Source organism: Gekko japonicus, unplaced genomic scaffold (genome assembly GCF_001447785.1).
Source record: "Gekko japonicus isolate JY-2015 unplaced genomic scaffold, Gekko_japonicus_V1.1 scaffold552, whole genome shotgun sequence".
NCBI lineage: Eukaryota > Metazoa > Chordata > Lepidosauria > Squamata > Gekkonidae > Gekko > Gekko japonicus.
Genome location: NW_015167552.1, coordinates 184295 through 205149, shown reverse-complemented (window position 1 = coordinate 205149; position 20855 = coordinate 184295). Strand labels below are relative to the sequence as shown.

At 45.1% G+C, this 20855-nt stretch overlaps 1 protein-coding gene across 1 annotated transcript in view; it reads left to right on the top strand.

Annotated features, from left to right (window-relative positions):
• The window catches only part of FGF18 (fibroblast growth factor 18), an 87164-nt gene that overhangs the window by 34948 nt on the left and 31361 nt on the right, over window positions 1–20855 (top strand). The window lies entirely within an intron of this gene.

Here is a 20855-nt window from a genome sequence, read left to right as displayed (position 1 = left end):
CAGGAATTCATTAGCATAATAGGCCACACCTAACAGCAGATACTCATTAGGATTGGCTACATTAGGGGTGTGTGGTCTAACATGCAAAGAAGTTCCTGCTACAAAAAAGCCCAGGGTTTTGACAACAAACAGAGTAAACAGAATAAGAAGCAAAAGGTGAGTGTGACAACATGGGGGTGTGGTATAATATGATAATGAGCTGTGATGTCAGGGGTGTGTGGCTTAATATGCTAATGTGTTTCTGCTGTTGGGTGTGGCCTATTATGCTAATGAGTTCCTGCTGGGCTTTTTCTACCAAAAAAGCCCTGCCTAAGACCATCGGAAAACACACATTTTCGATGGTCTTAGGATAGGGCTCTCAAGTCTCACCAAATCGTTATTCATAACAGTAGCAAAATTACAGTTATGAAGTAGCAACGAAAATAATTTTATGGTTGGGGGTCACCACAACATGAGGAACTGTATTAAAGGGTCGCGGCATTAGGAAGGTTGAGAACCACTGTTCTAGGGGAAGGCCGTTTTGCATGCTCTGATTGCATCTGGCAAAGCCAGCAAGTGGTGAAAACGTTGCCCAGTGACTGTATCAGACACACAGAAAAGGGGGTACGGTCTGGTTTCACTCTGAAAATGACTTTGCCCTGACTGGCACTTAAGTTTCCTTCTTGGATTCCGACTTGGGCTAAATTCAAGAGAATGTGTTAAGTCGCGCGCTTAACAAAGAAGTCAGAGAGTGATTCAGCAAGAACACAACTTTATTCTTCAACTTGAACACAACTCCAACACGGATCAACATCTGATAGCCTGAACAGAACAGTTCAGCTTTTACATTGCAGTTGTCCTGCTTTTAAACTCTCCCGGCTAATGTAGCCACACCCACTGCACAAATACCAACCAATACGGTTGTTCATATAAGGACCAATCACGGACGTTCCTGCTCAGGGAGCTTGCTGTAAGGTGATTGGCTAGGTGCTTCCTGGGCTAGCAATGCGATTGGGTGGATTTGGATCCTAGCCCAGGACGAAGCTCAACATAGCAAGTCAATTAAATGTTTCACATACATCATGCATTCAATGGCAGCTATTGAATACATTACAGAATGCTTCCCAATTACTTCTCTTCCTCTCCTGAGGTCTTTCAATTCCCCACGTAAGCATGTTCTATTGGGCTTTGGGGTAAGCTTTTATTCAGGGTTGTCAACTCTTGGTGGGAAATTCCTGGAGATCTGGGCGTGGGACCTGGGGTGAGGAGGATTTGTGGAGGGGAGGGACCTCAGCAGGGTATACTATCATAGAGTCCATCTTCTAAAGTTGATGTTTTCTCTAGGGGAACTGACCTCTGTAGTCTGCAAACGAGTTGTCATTCCTGGAAATCTCCAGGCTCCACATGGAGGATGGCAAGCTTAGTTTTACTAGCAATAAAACGGAGTAAAAGGGGGTGAGGAATTTGCATGCAAGGCTGAAAGGACCAGGGAGGGAACACTCAGTTCTGTTGCCTGCTCTTGGATCCCGGTTATCTGCACCAGGCTTCATTCCAGAATTTAACTCTGTTGTCAACTCGGGGTCTATTAATGGGCCACTTTATATGCTGCTACTGGTGCATTGTAGCAGGTGCTGAAACAGGTGTTCTTTTATTCCTGATTAACCTAAACAGCGCTCTCTCCTCTGTTGCACGGTAAACAAATATACTTCGTTTGAAAACGCATTCCCCAAATTCTTGAAGACCGTCTCAAAGGAACAGAATGCTGATGCATCGAAAGTGTGGGTGCAGCGTTTATGATCAGAGGCAATGAACCCATCTCTCCCCTTAGATAAGCTGATTCCTCCCACCCCGTTTCACAGAAACTGCTCACAGAATGGGACTGTTGGCTAGTTGCCTACTGTAGGTGGCCTCTTGGATCCAACTCAGTATGGTGCTTCATTAATGAACACTAGGGTTGCCACCCCCCTGGTGGGGCCAAGGGATTCCCCCGATTTCGGGGCTCCCAATCCACTGCTGGCTAGCTGGCCGGTGGGGGAAGCCCCACTCCTGAACTGCAGCGTCCTGTGGGGACGCTGCTGACTCATTGATGTCACCAGTAGTGACATCATCACAGTGGGGCCATCGCATGGCGACGGTCTAGCATTTTGGTGGAAACTCTATGGTTACCATAGGAGTTCCCTGCCACAGGAGAGGTGAGACCTGGCAACCCTAATGAACATGGGGGAAAAAACCCATTGTGAATTCTTGTTGGTTCTTCTAAACCAGGTCATTCATATATAATATAGTGCCAGTCTCCCCATCCTTTGTCCACATTCACATGAACCTGCCTTAGACTGAGTCACACCATTGGTCCATCAAGGTTGGAATTGTCTGCTCTGACGGGCAGCAGTTCTCCAGGGTCTCAGGAAGAGGTTTTAAAGGTACCGTTTTCAAGGTACAAGAACAGCTGGATTCTCATAATTGATCACCAGCATAATAATAAACTGACTTGGCAACATGGAAAATTTGTATTCATTCATAGCGGTGACTCAGCTGCAGGGATGAGAGAACCCCCAACAGCTTGAGCTGTCGCTATATAAATTATCATTGACCTTTGTGCCCTGGAAGTTGAGATTTCCTGCCGGAACATGAAGCACATTAGCAGCACTTAATGTCAGATGCTTTAAAATGGCCATCGGTGTCTGTCAGATGGTTTGTTCCCCCACTGCATGTTGTTTCGTCCTCAGAGAAGTGGTAGATAAAAGGGAAAGAAGTTGGCAAGAATGTTAGACAGTAGCTCAAGGGGCTGTTACTGTCTTAAATTACTGGGGGGGGGAATAAGGAGAACAAATTTTGAGTCCAGTGGCACCTTTAAGACCTACAAAGGTTTATTCTTGGTCTTAAAGGTGCCACTGGATGGATTCAAATTTTGTTCTGCTTCTTCAGAGCACACAGCTGGCCACTTGAAAAAAATAAGAGGAGGAATGTGTGGCCACTGGTTTGTCTGGGTCCTTGTTGGCTGATTGACACTGAGAGAAGCTCGCAGAACTCCCAGTTCACACTACTTGGGGAAAATAATGGTTAGGGAGAAGGGGAAGGGGAAATAGCTCAATTGACTTGTCTGTTGTGCACAAGAAGACCAGCTTCAAGGGGTTCTACCTCTTGCCAGTATATGCATTTTTCCCACAGCATATCAAAGGATGGAACTGAAAGCCTATAGCACGGCTGAGAAGCCAAGAACCTGAAAAAGAGTATCTTGAAAATTAGCTGTTGTAGATTTTTCAGGTAGTATGGCCGTGGTCTTGGCATTGTAGGACCTGATGTTTCGCCAGTAGCTGTGACTGGCATCCTCAGAGGTATAACACAGAAAAATGGAGTATTCTCTGTGTCAAGGTCAGGTCCTACAATGCCACGACCATGGCCATACAACCCGAAAAATCTACAACAGCGAATGAACTCTGGCCGTGAAAGCCTTCGACAACATATCTTGAAAATGTTCATGAGCTATAGATCTCGGCCAGCCCTTTTGAAAAATGGTGGCTGATGCTGACTTCAGATCAGTAGTGGGTCACAGTCAGGGACTCCATTAAGATCACCTAATGAAGAACAATTCAGTTTTCTGTTTCAGCCTTTCTTAATGATCTGCAATGTCTTAAAATCTGAATTAACGTATTGGCCAGGGCTGCTATGCTGGATCTTCAGACCTGTCTGTACTTCAGCACTAGCTACAGTGATTCTTGTCCGTATGCCCTTTTGGGTAGAATTAAGGTTTCGTCTAGATGATACTGGCATCATTCTCTGTGTCAAGGTCAGGTCCTACAATGCCGTGACCGTGGCCATACAACCCGAAAAATCTACAACAGCGAATGAACTCTGGCCGTGAAAGCCTTCGACAACATATCTTGAAAATGTTCATGAGCTATAGATCTCGGCCAGCCCTTTTGAAAAATGGTGGCTGATGCTGACTTCAGATCAGTAGTGGGTCACAGTCAGGGACTCCATTAAGATCACCTAATGAAGAACAATTCAGTTTTCTGTTTCAGCCTTTCTTAATGATCTGCAATGTCTTAAAATCTGAATTAACGTATTGGCCAGGGCTGCTGTGCTGGATCTTCAGACCTGTCTATACTTCAGCACTAGCTACAATGATTCTTGTCCGTATGCCCTTTTGGGTGGAAGTAAGGTTTCGTCTAGATGATACTGGCATCATAGGGATATTTCTGTTTTCACATGGCATATTTGTTCATATATAAAACTTACCACTTGCATTTGGTATTGCATTCGTAGCTTGCCATCTCTGGTATCTACCTCAGCAATACTGCAGTAGTTTCTTGTGATTCTTTTGGCCCATGGCATTCTGAACATTTGCATTATATTCCTAGGACAAAGGCTTTCAGTATGAACTGGCCATAGAGTTCTGATTCCAAACCATCTGAAAGAATGGGGACTACCCACTGGGGCCTACCCCTATCCATCTGTCTGGATCTGTGGTTCCCATTGCAAAGTACTGGCTTCTACAACTTCCCTTAGCAAGTTTGCAATGGCTTATACCATACAAAACCTCCAGAGCTTCAGGGTGGAGAGCCAGTTTGGTGTAGTGGTTAAGTGCGCGGACTCTAATCTGGGAGAACTGGGTTTGATTCCCTACTCCTCCACTTGCACCTGGCTGGATGACCTTGGGCAAGCCGTAGCTCTAATAAGAGCTGTTCTTGAAAAAGAGCAGTTTCTGTCAAGAGCTCTCTGAGCCCCGCCTACCTCACAGGGTGTCTGTTGTGGGGAGGGGAAGGGAAATGAGTTTGTAAGCCGCTCTGAGACACTTTTGGGTAGTGAAGGGCGGGGTATAAATCCAATCTCTTCTTCTTTAAAAAAATACACCATGCCATGTAGAGTAACATTTGCAATGATCAACAGTCATGCAAGTACTCTTGCCAGACATCACATCACCAAGCCAAGAACATGTTACGTATATTATTTAGATTAAGCCTAAAGGTTAATGACAAATGTGAGTTTGATATGTTGTCAAAGGCTTTCATGGCCGGAGTTCATTAGTTGTTGTAGATTTTCTGGGCTGTATGGCCGTGGTCTTGACATTGTAGTACCTGACGTTTCGCCAGCAGCTGTGACTGGCATCCTCAGAGATGTAACAATGTCTAAATTTCCATGCAAAAACACAGGACTGCTCTTAACTATTGAGAATTTTTTTCTTGAGGATCATCTGAAACCAACCCTCCTTTAACTTACATCTTTTAGAGGGAGCAATAGAGAACTAGTCTTTGCCCATTTCCATGTGACAGCTCTTTGGGGATTTGAAAAGCACAGTTACGGAGACCCAGGTACCAGTGGGCCTTCTAAGTTTCTTATGTGTCAGATAATCACAACCCTAGGGACTTGCTAGAACCTAAAAAGTACAGAGATCAAAGTTCCTTGGTGAGTCTTCAATTTCTGAACTGAAATCTTGTCTTGTACAGCTATCGGTTTCGGATACTACCGATTTTTCACTTTGATTCATCCCTCTGTAGATATTAAAGTAACATTTCAATTATTATACAAATGGGGTAGTTTGTTTTCTGGTTTTACTAGAGGTGGGCAGTATAAAATTATAACACTTGCTTTTAGGGTGTCCTTTGGGTATGCCAAGGGATCCTAAAGCATAATGGTTAGTGTCTTTAAAAAAAGGGGTATAAGTCAAAATAACTGACTGGAGAGAGAATGAGAGAGAATGTTGCACTGAGAAATCTTTATGTATGTGTATAGAAGGATAATAGATGGATGAATAATATAATATAGATAGAAAATATAGTATCTTCCAGTTAGGAATTTTATATAATAATAATAATGCATGCATCCTCCAAAGCTCTTTTACATAATAGTACATTCTTTACACAGCAGCTGTGGATATCAGCAACGTGCAAATAAAAGCCCGAATCCGATGTATTTTAGTTTGCTTTTATAACCATTTGCCATAACAAAGGGTGTTTTAAATTTTAAATACGTAGAATATATACTGCATGTTCAGCTTTAACCATGTAAAGATCGCCTTACTGCTTGCCTCCTCTAGCCTGAGTACCAAATCCATCAGAATCTTTCCTGCCGATAGGGCTACCTTGCTGCTTGCCTCCATCAGAATCTTTCCTGCCGATAGGGCAACCTTATTTTCAGGATATTTCTCACTTTGCTGGAAGGAGAAAAAAAAGTTACAATGAGCTCCTTTGAGAAAATATACAAACATGCATATTCCCATTCGTAAAATGAATCATCATAATTTCAACTTTTATTGGAGGGCACAGAGTAATAAAACCTGCTCACCATACAGAGAAAATAACATCTTTTTATATTAGGCACAGCTTGGAATTTGAATTTAACCAAATGCTTTTAAACGCTCAACAAATTCCTCCTGATTAACTCCTGCTTGGTGTGCTCACAAGCAGAACAGTGTGACCTTGGAAGGGACTGGCTTTTTTGGACTGGGTCTAGCCAAGCGCATGAAGAGATTGATGTGGGAAGAGAATACAGTAGTACTGAAATCGAAATCTCCCCCCTTTCTTGGACAAGAGCAAGGCAGCTACTGAACTTCCAAAGATGGATTGGCAAGGTGTTTCTGGGTAAATACAAACCAACTGAACCTCTGGCCAGAACTAGGACCATCTTGAAGATGAAGAGTCATGATGTTCCCGTAACTTACGGTCTCTCTGTTTTCATTATTTATTGTTTTCTCATACATCAGCGCCGCTTTGATGATTATTATTTTTTTTGCCTTGGCAGCGAAAATAAAAGGGATATGTTGTTAGCAGAGAGGCTGGCAAACTACACAAACACATTGATTTTTCTGATGGCTTCTTTGGGCCCTGGTAGAACCAAGCATGTTTGAGATACCTAGCTGGCGTTCCTGCATGTTGAAAATGATTCAGATTTGCTTGGTTTGGGTCCCGGGGAACAGCTAGGACTGTCCAGAGATCAGTAGTCCCTGGTACAAAATGATGCGATTCATCAAGCCTTGGAGTCTGCCCTGGCTGACTGTCAAGCACTCCAAACTTAGCACAGCAAGGCACATTGAAATATAGCAAAATGATGGGGGAACTGTTGAAAGTACATTATCTGAACACAGGGTTGCCAGTCTCCAGTCAGTGGCTGGAGATCTCCTAGAATCGCAAGTGGTCTCCAGGTTACAGAGGTCAGTCCCCCTGGAGAAAATGGCTGCTTTGGAAGGTGGAGACTATTGCATTGTACCCCACCAAGGTCACTCCCCAAACCCCTCTCTTCCCAGGCCCCACCCCCCAAATCTTCAGATATTTCCCAACCCGAAGCTGGAGGGATGAACAGATTAATCTGGTGGAAAGTCTACCTCATATGAATAGGCACAAAATACTAAAGCAATTACCATTGGCAGCTAGGGTTGCCAAATCTCTCTTACCTCCTCGGTGGGGGATCGCTGGCCATCTCCCGGTGCGCGCGCACCGCATCTACGTCACCCGGATGAGACATCACACGCTGGGGCGGGGCCACAGCTATTTGAGGGGAAAACATAGAGTTTCCCCCTCAAATGCCTGTGGCCCCGCCCCAGTGTGTGACGTCACATCTGGGTGACGTGCACGCGGGAGTGGGGTTTCCCCCGGGCCCCGATTCCGCGGGGGTGGAAATCGGGGCTCGAAAGTGGGGGGAAATCCGCCCCCCCAGGGGCATTTGGCAACCCTATTGGCAGCTCCGGGTTGGGAAATTTCTGGAGATTTTGGGGGGTGCAGCCGGGAGACGGTGGGTTTGGGAAGGAGAAGGAGCTCAATGTGTTATAATGCCGTAGAGTCCACCCTTCAAAGCAGCCATTTTCCTCCAGGGAAACGGATCTCTGGAATCTGGAGATCAGATTCCATTCCAGAGGATTTAAGATTGGCAACCCTAACTATAAAAGGTCTGACACACAGAAAATTTGTTCAGTCAGATTCTTCCTGAGTTCAAGAGTGCTTCTTTTAAACGTTTCAAAGAGTAAACTGGCCCCATCTCTTTGTTCTCTAGGATCAATACTGCAGCATGACTGCAGTTCAAAATGTACATAGGCACAAGGCCTGGAAAAATTAAGTTCCTCCTTATCAACAAAGTGTTTTACTGTCTCCACACTGCATTCAAATGGACGATATTTCATACAGACAAGAAAACTGCATGGAAAGTAATTATCAATCTCTAGTGGTCGTGACAGATGAGCCTCAGAAGGTTCCGAAATTGAGCAAAGCTGTGATAAAACACAAAAGGCTCTGAAAGCAAAGATCCAAGTAGGCTGAGAAACCTTAAGTAATGCTTATGGTACTTAAAATTGCTCTATAAGATCTGAATAATGCTATTTTCTCAATCTCCAATCTGGTTGCAAACTCTGCAGCAGAAAAATATTCAAACTCTTGACACAGGGCCTGGCAGCTAGTGGGAGGGTCGTGGAGGGGCAGCATCCCAGAAGAAAAATTAAAAAGAAAAATAAAGCCATGTTTACTTATAGGAGGTTCTGATCATAGAGTTTCTGGTGATTCCTAGAGCTACACAGAAGTGATAAGGGTAGCTCTAGGAATCACCAGGAAGTCTATGCTCAGAACTTCCTGTAAATAAACAAGGCCTTATTTTTCTTTTTAAATGTTTCTTCCCAGGACGATTGCAAACCTACACACTCCTTTGGCTTAAACGTCTTCCCACTAATCAGGTGATCATCAGTGAACAAGGGCCACAATTACTTTGAGGTAGGGTTGCCAGCTCTGGATTGGGAAATACCTGGAGATTTTGGCAATAAGCAATAGAGAGGGACTTCAGTAGTGGCCATTTTCTCGAGGTGAACTGATCTCTTTCACCTGGAGATCAGCTGTAATTCCAGATCTCCAGCCACCACCTGGAAGTTGGCAACCCTGCCTTGAGGTCTCCTGCCATAAGTGGGCAAATGAGGACCCTACTCACGATGTGCATGAAAACATCCTTTCTGTTCTGGTATAAACATAACGTTTAGCTGTCTGTGGCTTAGCAGGTGTTGTGCTGTAATGGGGCTGAAGGTGGTCTAGAAACATTTGCTGGTGCAAAATATCACCTGGTTCTTGTGTTTCCATGTGTAATTTAAAGCACTTCCTTTGGTCTATAAGGACCTAAATGACCACGAACCCTGGTATCTGGCTTCCTCTCAGAGAAGTTTGTCCTTCTTTTGAAATGATCTTCAGAGGCCTATTCGTTTTCAGTGTTGCACTCTGGTGTGGAAAATTTCTGGAGATTTGGGGATGGATCCTGGGGAGGATAGGGTTTGAGGAGGGGACGGACCTCAGTGCTGTTATAATGCCATAGATTCCACCTTCCAAAGCAGACTTCCCTCCCCCCCCAGGGGAACAGATCTCCGTAGTCTGGAGCTGTAATACTGGGAGAGTTCTAAACCCTACCTGGAGGTTCGCTACCCTAAATTTTGTGTGCCTGGTGTTCTCTTTAATGTATATTGGCCCTGATCTGGCTATCCTGTTGATTGATTTTGTTGGATGCCACTTTCTAATCCTTTGTTCAAATGTAGTGTTCATATTTTTAATGGGTATTTTGTGATTTGGGAATTGGAAAGCCACTTTGGGCATGAAAAGGCAGAAAATAATTCTTTTGAGTAGATAGAACGAATAGCATACTAGGCATCTATATATAATGAAACTCATTGCCACTTCTTTCGTATTCATTCAGGTTGGATTCATGGGACACACCTCCTCCTCCTCTTCCTCTTCTTCTTAAAAAACAGTATTGAAAACTGATTTTGGTCCCTATCACATGGGCCGGAAAATGCGGGGGTGGGGGGGGGAGTGTGGCTGTTAGCCCCAGAACAAGGTTACGCGTGGCAGCCCGATCACATGTCCTGTCGAGGTCCTGTGGTTAGGCTGTTAGGTGCCGATCACACGGCTATCCTGCAGCACGGCAAAGAAGCAGCGCGGCACGATCACACTGGCAATTGCTAGGCGCCGCTTCCGTGGCAAACAGGATTTTTTTTTCTCGCCGAAGTTTGCCCATGCACATGATCGTTTGTGCGCATCCTGTGGAGACTTACAAAAAAACCCCATCCGGTTTGCGACAGGACATGGACAGGCACTGGATGCCATGGGATTCACATGGAAACGTGATCAGACGCCCGCCCTTGCCCCGCGTTTTCCGGAAACTAGTACCTCGTATATGGTAGTTTTTTACTCTGCATCTTCGGCGAGAAGCCACGGGTTAGCCATGGGTGCGCTATGCCTCCCAGATGTTCCGGTGTGATCGCGCCCGGAAAATCCACGGGACGATCATGCCTTCAGCGCAGCAAATGCTCCGTGTGAACAGGGCCTTATTTCCAGTCACTTTAAAGTAGAATCCATGGGAGAGCTAAGCTATGTGATCAACTAGTCCTCCAGTTAAGTTCACTCAACTCTCACGTTGTGTACTAATTGAATTGATTTTGGTGTAGATTTTATTGGAGTGGATGCCACACGGGTCTGAAACATATGATTGATTCTAATGTACAGAAAAATCAGATCAGTGCCAGCTCCAGGTTTGGGGGTGGGGGGGCTCAGTGGGGCCTGCTGTAACCTTGAAGAGCCAGTGTATGCAGACCCAGAATTCTCTCTTGATGCCTCTGACTCTAGTGGGTGCTCTGGGCAAGTGAAGAACACACATCAACACACATGAAGCTGCCTAATACTGAATCAGCAGTAGCCCATCAAGGTCTGGATTGCCTGGCAGTGGCTGTCCAAGGTCTCAGGTAGAGGTCTTTCACATCACCTACAGCCTGGTCCTTTTAAACTTGTGATGCTGTAGATTGAATCTGGGACCTTTTACTGAGCCACAGCTCTAGGGAAGATCCAAAAGAGTTAGCCATGTTAGTCTGTTGCTGCAAAATAGTAAAAAGCCCAGTAGCACCTTTAAAATTAACAAACTTTCAATTAATAAGCTTTCGAGAAACACAGCTCTCTTCGTCAGATGCCTGCATGTCTCATCTGACGAAGAGAGTTGCGTTTCTCAAAAGTTTATGCTACAATAAAGTTTGTTAGTCTTAAAGGTGCTACTGGGCTTTTTACTATTTTGCAGCTCTGGAGAACAGTCTGGGGTAACTTTGCCAGTAATGGAGTCTCAGCAAATGCCTAGCTTTGCATACCTCTGGAGCCAGCCCCAACAGAACCCTAGATTAAACAAAGTGATGATGAGATTAAAAGAGAGAGAAGTGGCAGAAAATTGCATGGCTGGTTTCACCAGAAGTAGAACATTCAGCTAAAGCAGGGCTCTTTTTGTAGAAAAAGCCCAGCAGGAACTCATTAGCATATTGGGCCACACCCCTGCCAGCACAGCTCATTAGCACATTAGGCCGTACCCCCATGTTACCAGAAGTGTGGTTGTCCAGCCACACCCACCTTTTGCTTGTTATTCTGCTTACCTTGTTTGTTGTCAAAACCCAGGGCCTTTTTTTGTAGCAGGAACTCCTTTGCATGTTAGGCCACACACCCCTAACGTAGCCAATCCTAATGAGTGTCTGCTGTTGGGTGTGGCCTATTATGCTAATGACTTCCTGCTGGGCGTGGCCAACTAGGGAGCCAGCCGGAACTCTGTTCCTGTGCGTTCCTGCCCAAAAATAGCCCTGAGCTAAAGCATAGCCATGCTTTCATTGGAGGCCATTTCCTTAGCTCGCTTATCTTTTTGTTGTTGTTCAAAATTCTGTAACTTTGTCGGCCACTGTGTACCCATTTCTTCTGTCCCGTCAGTTTAATACCATTTCACTTCAACAACGTCAATATTTTATCTTAGGTTGTGGACACAAGTGCCGTATAAAGTGGGGGGGGGGGAAGCGAGGCTATTATCCTCTGGAGGAATTTGACCCGAGTCTCTTTTTTTGCCATTTGTTTCCCATGCGCTTAAAAACGAGGAATCGATGAACTGCACCTCCGCACCGAGGGCTCCCTATGGAGTTTGCGATGATGCGCATACTGAGAAGAGGAAAAAAACAATGGCACGGAGTCAGGATGACCTGGTCAGACCATCACAACGGCATGAGAGCACGCTGGAGCAATCAGACAGGGGAAAGTCTGTCAATGGCCCGTCACAACCCATTTACTACTGGATTTCCCCTAGTGACTTTTAACTCCGCTTCTGTGGTGGAGATGAACGGGTTGCCAATGGCTACAGGATGCTTCCCAGATGTTGTTGTCTGGTCGCGCCCTTTAAATCCGTCCGGCATTTGCACCTATATCGTGTCTAACTGTGAGTATGATCGCAGCCTTAGTGAGGGAAAAATCAGATGCTGGAAATATGTGGCTGTATTAATAAGATTTCAGTATCACAGTATGTAGGCTATGCCCTGACCTGGATAGCCCAGGCAAGCTGGAACTTGTCAGATCTCAGCTGCTAAGTCGGGTCAGCTCTGGTCAGTATTTGCATGGGAGACCACCAAGGAGTACCAGGGTCACTATGCAGAGGCAGGCAATGGCAAACCACCTCTGAACGGCTCCCTATGGCGGTCGCCATAAGTCGGCTGTGACTTGACAGCAAAAAAAGAGTGAACTATATAGATTCTCTCACTTGTTCATAGCTTGCAAGGCTTTATTGCTCCCTATGGACTTTACATAATCTTGGCATAACTCCCTCTTCATTATGTCATGATTGCGAAGGTGGCTGGAAGGTCATACGTTGTTGGATTTACATTGCTGGATTCAACGTTTGGATGGAGAGGAGGTGTGTGCGGGTGGAGAGATTTCACCCGTTCGAAGGGCCTTTTTGCATGTAAAGTGCAGCATGTCGCTACCAAGCAGCTGTCTGTACTGTGTACTGCATAGGCGTAATCTTCGTGGGGGCGGCGGGGCTTCAGCCCCCGCCGAAATTTTCAGGAAGGTACTCAGCCTCCCCCGGGAGCCCCCCTTGCTCCCAGCAAAGCGGCAGGCAATGGCAAACCACCTCTGAACGACTCCCTACGGGGGTCGCCATAAGTCGGCTGTGACTTGACAGCAAAAAAAGAGTGAACTATATAGATTCTCTCACTTGTTCATAGCTTGCAAGGCTTTATTGCTCCCTATGGACTTTACATAATTTTGGCATAACTCCCTCTTCATTATGTCATGATTGCGAAGGTGGCTGGAAGGTCATACGTTGTTGGATTTACATTGCTGGATTCGACGTTTGGATGGAGAGGAGGTGTGTGCGCGTGGAGAGATTTCACCCATTCGAAGGGCCTTTTTGCATGTAGAATGCAGCATGTCGCTACCAAGCAGCTGTCTGTACTGTGTACTGTACTTCTTGGCTAACATAACATCTTTTACTGTATTTCATACATTACAGCAAACATGTTTTGCGTCATTATCTTCATGTGGGAAAATTATGATGGGTGAAGATGACCTCCAAGCATGGATGCAAAAGGGGAACTTTCATTAGCTACTCTGGACTTTTATGCCCAAAGGCATGGACTTCACAGCAAAGTCAGTTTTACATTCTGCACAAACTAATGACAGCTAGACAACCCTCATCTCGCAATGGGCTGTGTAGAACTTCGTAAGAAGAGCACTGCTAGACGGGACCAGTGGTCCGTCTATTTCCTGTTTTACATAGCAGCCAATCAGTTGCCCTAGAGGACCCGTGAACAGGGCATATGGGCAGTGGTCTTCCCCTAATGTTGCCTCCTAGGTCTGGTATTTAGAGGTTTAGTGTCTCTGAAAGTGGAGGTTCTCTTTAGTCACCATGGACCTAACCTTCATGAATCTGTGTAATCCCCCTTTAAAGCCATCTGTGTTCACGGCCACCACTGTGCTGCACGCCTTGTCCCCTGTGAGGGCATGGTACAGGGTTATATACCCCAGGGAGCCAGATTTCATCTGAAATTATTTAGTTTTGGGTGATAAATCAGCAAGAACGAACCTAGTTCTTCTGTACAGCCAAGCTTGTCTGTGTAGCTCCTCTGACTTGACTCTTAAACAGGAAGGCGTTGGGTGGAACTTGAAGTCATTTGACAGAGAAGCATCCAAGACTCGCATTTTTTCAGTATCCCGTTACTCCCGCCTAATATCTTTTCATTAGTTTTCTGGGTTCCATCCTCCCACTCAAGGGAAATCTTTGAAAGATAATTGGCATCCCCCCCATTAAAAATTTCTCTGACTAAATGTTTTCTTAGCTGAACATTATACACACACACATATATGAGAGAAAGAGAGTGCACACTCTCTTTCATGTACAGATTTGAAGAGTTGCGTTTTCTTCTAGGGGGAGTTCTCAGGGGAGTTTAAACTAAATGCCTCCGCAAGAATAAAGCCTGCCAGAAGAATATTCTCCCCCTGTTATGAATAGGGAAAAATGTCTTTTTAAAGCATGGGCATCTGTCTTCCTACAATATCTTCATAATTACTTAAAGCCACAGAACACCAAAATCCCAGTTTTCCTCTAAAGAACAAAGCAAGGGGGAAAAGTTAGAAAAGATAATATTCTGTTTATAAGTTCCCACTCTGAATCTAATGAAGAAAATCAGCTGTGTGAAATAAGTTGGTAAGCTCTTGTCTGACGGGGCCTTCTCGGAGAAACCTAAAATTCTGGAACTGGCAATGTTAGCACAATCATAGAAACATAGAGCTAGAAGGGATTCCAAGGGTCATCTAGTCCAACCCCCTACACAATGCAGGAAATTCACAGCTCCACCCGCACTCCCTGAGTGACCTCTGCTCTGCGCCCAGAGGAACGCAAAAAAACCTCCAGGATCCCTGGGCCAATCTGACGTGGAGGGAAATTCCTTCCTGACCTCGAAGTGGTAATCAGCATTACCCTAGGCATATAAGAAAGGGCCACAAAAGCCAAGCACTGGCTCATCCCTTCCTGCCCTCCCTTTTACAATCTGCCTAAATTCATGGAATCAGCATTGCTGTCAGATGGCCATCTAGCCAGTGATATCAGGGGGCGTGGCATATGCTAATGAGCTATTCTGCTAATAGCCTACTAGGTATGCTAATGAGCTCCTGCAGCTCTTTTTCTACGAAATGACCCCTGGAGTATACTATATTATTATAAATGAATCTTGGCCTATCCTTTGAGCTGGTGTGGATCAATGTTTTACAAATCCCCCATGATCTTATGGATGGCATCTACTGACAGTTTTGAGCTCTCTTAGAACAGGCCATAAAAGGGTAACACATCAATGCTTTCCTAACATCAGGCAAAGCATCTGAGTGATGACATCTTTTTGCAGTTAGCACAAGGATTCCCACATGTTTAGCACTATTTGTTTGGTGTAGTGATTAACAGCGTGGACTCTAATCTGGGAGAACTGGGTTTGATTCCCCACTCCTCCACATGCAGCTGCTGGTGTGACCTTGGGTCAGTCACAAGTTCTCTCAGAGCTCTCTCAGCCCCACCTACCTCACAGGGCCTCTGTTGTGGGGAAGGGAAGGGAAAGGAGTTTGTAAGCTGCTATGAGATTCTGAGTGAAGGGCACGGTATAAATCCAATATCCTCCTCCTCCTTTTTCAGTACCTCACATCAATTAGCTGCAGCCCAGTCCTCTAAAACTGAGACCACCTTCTCAGGGGGGAAAAACCCTTGTCTGCAGATCAAGCAACCGCTTATATAAATACAGAAAGGGCCGTACCAGGAGCAAACTGCAAGGCCTTCGTTTCCAACTCAGATACGGAGGTTTTAAAACATTGACACGTCTGCCTTGAGTTCCAGAATTAGCATCACTGTGGCATCAGGAGTAATCTTGTGGTTGTCATATGGTTAAATTGGTCCAACAACTGGTGCAGCAAATGTTGAAACCTGTGGTGACAGAGGTGTCCCTGAGGTGGTGTAGAATGGACTGTACCACTCTGGACTGTGGGTGGCGAAGAAGGACTGTTTAACCCTTCACCTGACAGTTCCCTTCTATGTTAAAAAAATTCCTTGCAATTTTTGTTTTAAAAAGCCAGCACGGCAAGCGAAAAGAAGAGGTCAAGCATTTATCCCAATTTTCAATAAACTTTTAAAAAATAAAAATGAAGAAATAATCTGAGCTAAAGTCCACCACCTGCAGCCAAAGTGGTGTGTTCCATTCTACCACCTCAAAGCTCTGTCACCTCATTTGCCAGCACCTATGAATCAGGCTTAAGGGCTGAGTTTTCAAGCATATGACATTTTAAAAGTCAGGTGCTTTTTGTCTAGAGGAAGGGACTTTCCTGGAGCCCATGGCTAATCATCCTGCTGTTCTGGTGGCACTTTCTCTTTTGAAAAGCACCTTTGGGATGGATGAAGGGCATCAGGGAGGGGGAAGGCAGAGTGTCTCCTGCCAAGTGCTTTTCCACGGGGAAACTCCAGACCCAGCTGTTTTTACTCCTATGAAGTCTGGGACTTGAGTTTACCTTGCAAACATTGACCTGGAATTGCAAGAGATAAAAAGCAGTGTGTGTGTGTGTGGGGGGGAGGGACAGTATCAGACGAAGGGTTAAACAGTCCTTCTTCCCCAGCGCTAATCCGCTTCCCTTTCCGTACTAGAGAAAGAGCCATTAGAGCAGGGGTCTGCAACCTCTGGCCCCTAGAGCCAAATGTTGCCCAGTGGGGAAGCCCAATATGGCTTTGTAAAATAGGAAATGAAATCAGTTCAGGTCTATTGGAAGGGTAGGTGGGATGCTAGAATAACCAGCGTGTGAAGGGCATGGCAGGCTGACGAGATGAAAGCGCTTCTTCAAGAGGCTTTACAGAAAAGGAGATGATGGAGGGGAACAGGTGCCAGTAATCCAAGTGTAAACCATGTGCAGGTTTGTGCAAGTGGACTAAAAAAATCCTGCAATTGCCTGTTATCTCTGTCATCTTGGCTGTTAGATCTATTTGATCTGCAAGTCCTGCATAATCACTAATTCTAGCAGTACTGTTTTTCTTTATAGATAACCCCTTTGTTGATGCCAGAGGACAGTCTCTTGCAATGTCAGAATCTAACCCATTTAAATCTATTTGTCTGCATATTACTGCATTACTGCATACTATTAAATTTCTCTCTTTTAAAAAAAAATCTGTTTCTTCTGTTTCATTTTAATACATGGCTCTTCATTACCAGAACAAACATTTGAATTTGGCCTAGCTTGCTTACGTCCCATTATATAAAATTAAAATTTAGTATAAGAATGCTAATATTACAAAAACCCATCAATAAAAATCACCTGTCGTTATTATTGTTATAATTCCGCTTTTGTCCTTTGTTTAGTGGTCTTTCCAGGTCACAGAATTGGACCTGAGACCATTTCCATAGGCACAAACCAACGGTTTGACCTTACATCTGCATAGAGCCATAGTATAGGATGATGGGTGTACACAGGGCTAGTTTTGGGCAGGAACACACAGGAACGGAGTTCTGGCTGGCTTCAGAGTTGGACACGCCCACTACAGCCAAAACCTCTGCGTGCGTGGCTACAGAGGGAAGGCCTGCAGAGCAACCCCCCTCCTCGGCAACTTCGAGGCAGGCGGGCCGGGGGCCCTGGAAGGATTGGGGAGGCATTTAAATGCCTCCCCGTGCCTTCCCTGGCCTGTCCAAGGGCCGGCTTGCCCAGGGTCCCCACAGCCACGGGGCGCCCGGGCAAGCCAAGGGAAGGCTAATGAGCTATGCTGTCAGGGGTGTGGCCTAATATGCTAATGAATGTCTGCTGTTGGGTGTGGCCTACTATGCTAATAGGTTCCTGCTGGGCTTTTTCTACAAAAAAAGCCCTGGGTGTACAATTGCTCTTAGGCATACAAACTGACAGCAAAGCTGACAGAAGAGACTCCAAATGAAAAATCTTCAGGCTTCCTCCTCCTCCATTTCTCATGTGTGGCTGGCTAATGAATGATTTCTGCTTTCAGGACAAACTCCAACTTTGTTCTACTTTGTGCTTTTCTTACAAGCCATGGCTCCAAAACTGCTCTTTGAAATCTTGGTTTCCCAGGAAAGTGCAAATCACAGTCGGTTAACTGGGAGGCAATAAGCAAACTGGTTTGCTGTGAAAAAAGATGTGATTCATTATGTCACTGTGAGTGGTTGTGTGAGAGGAGGAGCCCAAAGATCCCCTAGGCTCATTTATATAGTGGCAAATGTCAATTCGTCATGACGTTTGGGCTGAAGGACTGCATTCAGCAATGCTTACTTTTAGGTAAGTGGGTTTATCACCATCATGGCCTTGGAAACTTAATAGTAAAGACCTTCTTTTAAATATTTTGCCCTAATATACGGCGTTTGAAACCTTACATAGGCCCCGGTCACACGGTCCAGATATTGCGGTGGGGGGAGGCGTGGCTAATTGCCCCGGAGGAAACTAATGTGTGGCTGCCCGAGCACACGTCCCGGTTGAGGTCCCGTGGTTAGGGGGGAGATGCCGACCAGACGGGTATCCTGCAGTGCGGCACAGAAGCTGCGCCGCGCGATTGCACTAGCAATCTCTCTTTGTGCGCATGCGCTGATGGGCGCTGTTGCGCACTGTTGCGCAACCTGCGGAGACTTGGGAGACACAGAAACCCCTTGTGTGCGACGAACAGCGGCAGGCACCGGATGCCACGTAAGTCCACCAGAAATGCGATCAGACGCCCACCCTTGCCCCGTGGCTTCCAGAAACTAGTACCTTGGAGGTACTAGTTTTTTACTCCGTATCTTCGGCGGGAAGCCTCAGGTTAGCCATGGGAGCTCTACGCTTCCCAAATGTTGCGGTGTGATCGCGCCCGGAAAATCTGCCTACCATTTGTATTGTCAATGCGGCAAATGCTCTGTGTGAGCGCAGCCATACTGTGGCTATTAGTATGTGCAAGTGTGTGTGTATCTGGTACTCTCTCGCTGATGTTCTTCCACAAATATTGCTACCTTCAGTTCTGCCTTGAGCTAATTAGTTCTTGCCAGTGTGAAGGTACAGCTGTAATATTCTGAAGCTTAGTCAAGTGGGAGAAAAGGTAATTTTCATTTATTTCCAAAATTATTGCATTATTTTATTAGCTCTTTAAAATTTATTTAAATTCTTTCCTTGAAAAAAAGGGATATCATATTTTAATTAGTCACCGTGTCAAAGGAGAGCGGGGATTAATTATTGGAAATCACGCCATCCAGATGGTTTTAATTTTCACAGCAGGGAACTGACATCTTTTTAAGGTGATATTTTTCAAATTAAAATCAGGCAGGGTATTACTCATACTTGTTTTAGTTTGAGGGTGAGGTGATGTATCTTGTAGGTTTGAAACTGCACAGCTTTCTTAAGAATGTTTTGGAACGCTGAGACAAATAATGTGAATTTTAAAAGACGCAGACTTTTTATATAGTTATTTAAATGACTGAAACCCACCTTTTGGCTCAAGGTACTGTGGGTGATATGAAATCTTTTTGTCGTTCTGTTATGTTGTTGGATCTGTAGAACAAAGTTGGCCTCAAGTTGTTTTGTATTTGGCAATTAATGTTACCCTTGGTGCTAAGGCGAGGGATTGGATTGTCCCTTCAGCCCTTGAGATATAAATTACATGTTTCAATGTTTGTTCTTGTTATTGAAAATAATAAAATTGTTCATTAAAAAAATGACATGGACTGAATGGGGGAAAGTCCAACTGGAGTAATTTGCAGCTATGATCCTACTTTATACTGGGTCAGAGTGTGTGAGACCACTGTTGTATCTTGGCCTGATATGTCCATTCTGATTGGTCTTTCTCCAGAGAGCTAGTTTGGTGTAATGGTTAGGAGCGCCAACTCCAATCTGGGAGAACCAGGTTTGTTCCCCACTCCTCCACATGTAGCTGCTGGTGTGACCTTGGGTCAGTCACAAGTTCTCCCAGAGCTTTTCTCTCATGAGCAGCTCTCGAAAGAGCTCTCTCAGCCTTGCCTACCTCACTGGGTTTCTGTTGTGGGAAGGGGAAGGGAAAGGGAGAAGGGCGGGGTATAAATACAGTCTCCTCCTCTGCCTCCTCCTCCTCCTCCAGCAAAGGTCTTTCCCAGAACTTGTTACCTGAGATACCGTAAATGGAGATTCTAGGGACCAACTGAATAAATGTGTGAATTTCTGTGTACAAAGTGTAAGTTCTACCATGGCAGTATCTCCCACTCTGGCCGTGCTCTCTACCCTCATTTCTGATTCACCGCACTTTCTTTAACATTTACATAGGGAAATGCACTGAAAGTGCATTGGTTACATGCCTGCTTTGTATTTGTGTGGGCTCAAGTATTTTATAATTATATCCTCCATACAGTCTAGCTAGTATACAGGTAGCCAGTGGGATGGGGGAAACCACAACACTTCCCACCGTTTTTGGCTTCAGAACATATTTCTTCTTGGATTTCTAGCAGGGCTGAGCTGAACTATCACTGTGAACATTTGGGAATGACAGGGAAGATATATTGTGTGTAAGCCGTCCTGAGCCTGCCTCAGCAGGGAGGGTGGGATACAAATCAAATCAACTCAAATAAATAAAGATTCAGAGGAGGGTACAAAATGCCAATTGGAAAAAAGAGGACCCTACAAAATACCTTTTCCAGCTTTTTTTTTTTTGGAGGGGGGGGTGGCTGTTTGTTGAGAATCAATGAGTTCCTGTTATCCCTGTGGTATCAGCATCTCTTTATCCTCATCGCATGATCCTAGCCTATCAGGGACCAAGGAATGAGCAAGATGGCACTGTGCTTCTATGTAGCTAATCAGAGTGACTCACTGAGGGAAACAAAGCAATTTTGCCCTCAGTTTTTTTGGGGGGAAGGAATATATCAGCTGACTTCCCCTCCACCGTTGTGTCGTAGTGTTTTCATTGTCTGTCCTTGCAGCACAGTGGTTGGTTGTCCCAGCAACACCAAGGCAATCTGTGCTCTCCTTCTTCTGTCCCCCACACAATGGGTGAACTCCTTGCTCCTATTTTCAAACTCTCTCAAGTACCTCACTTTTGAATTCAGACAGAACAAGAAAATAATAATAATAATAATAATAATAATAATAATAATAATAATAATAGTAGTAGTAGTA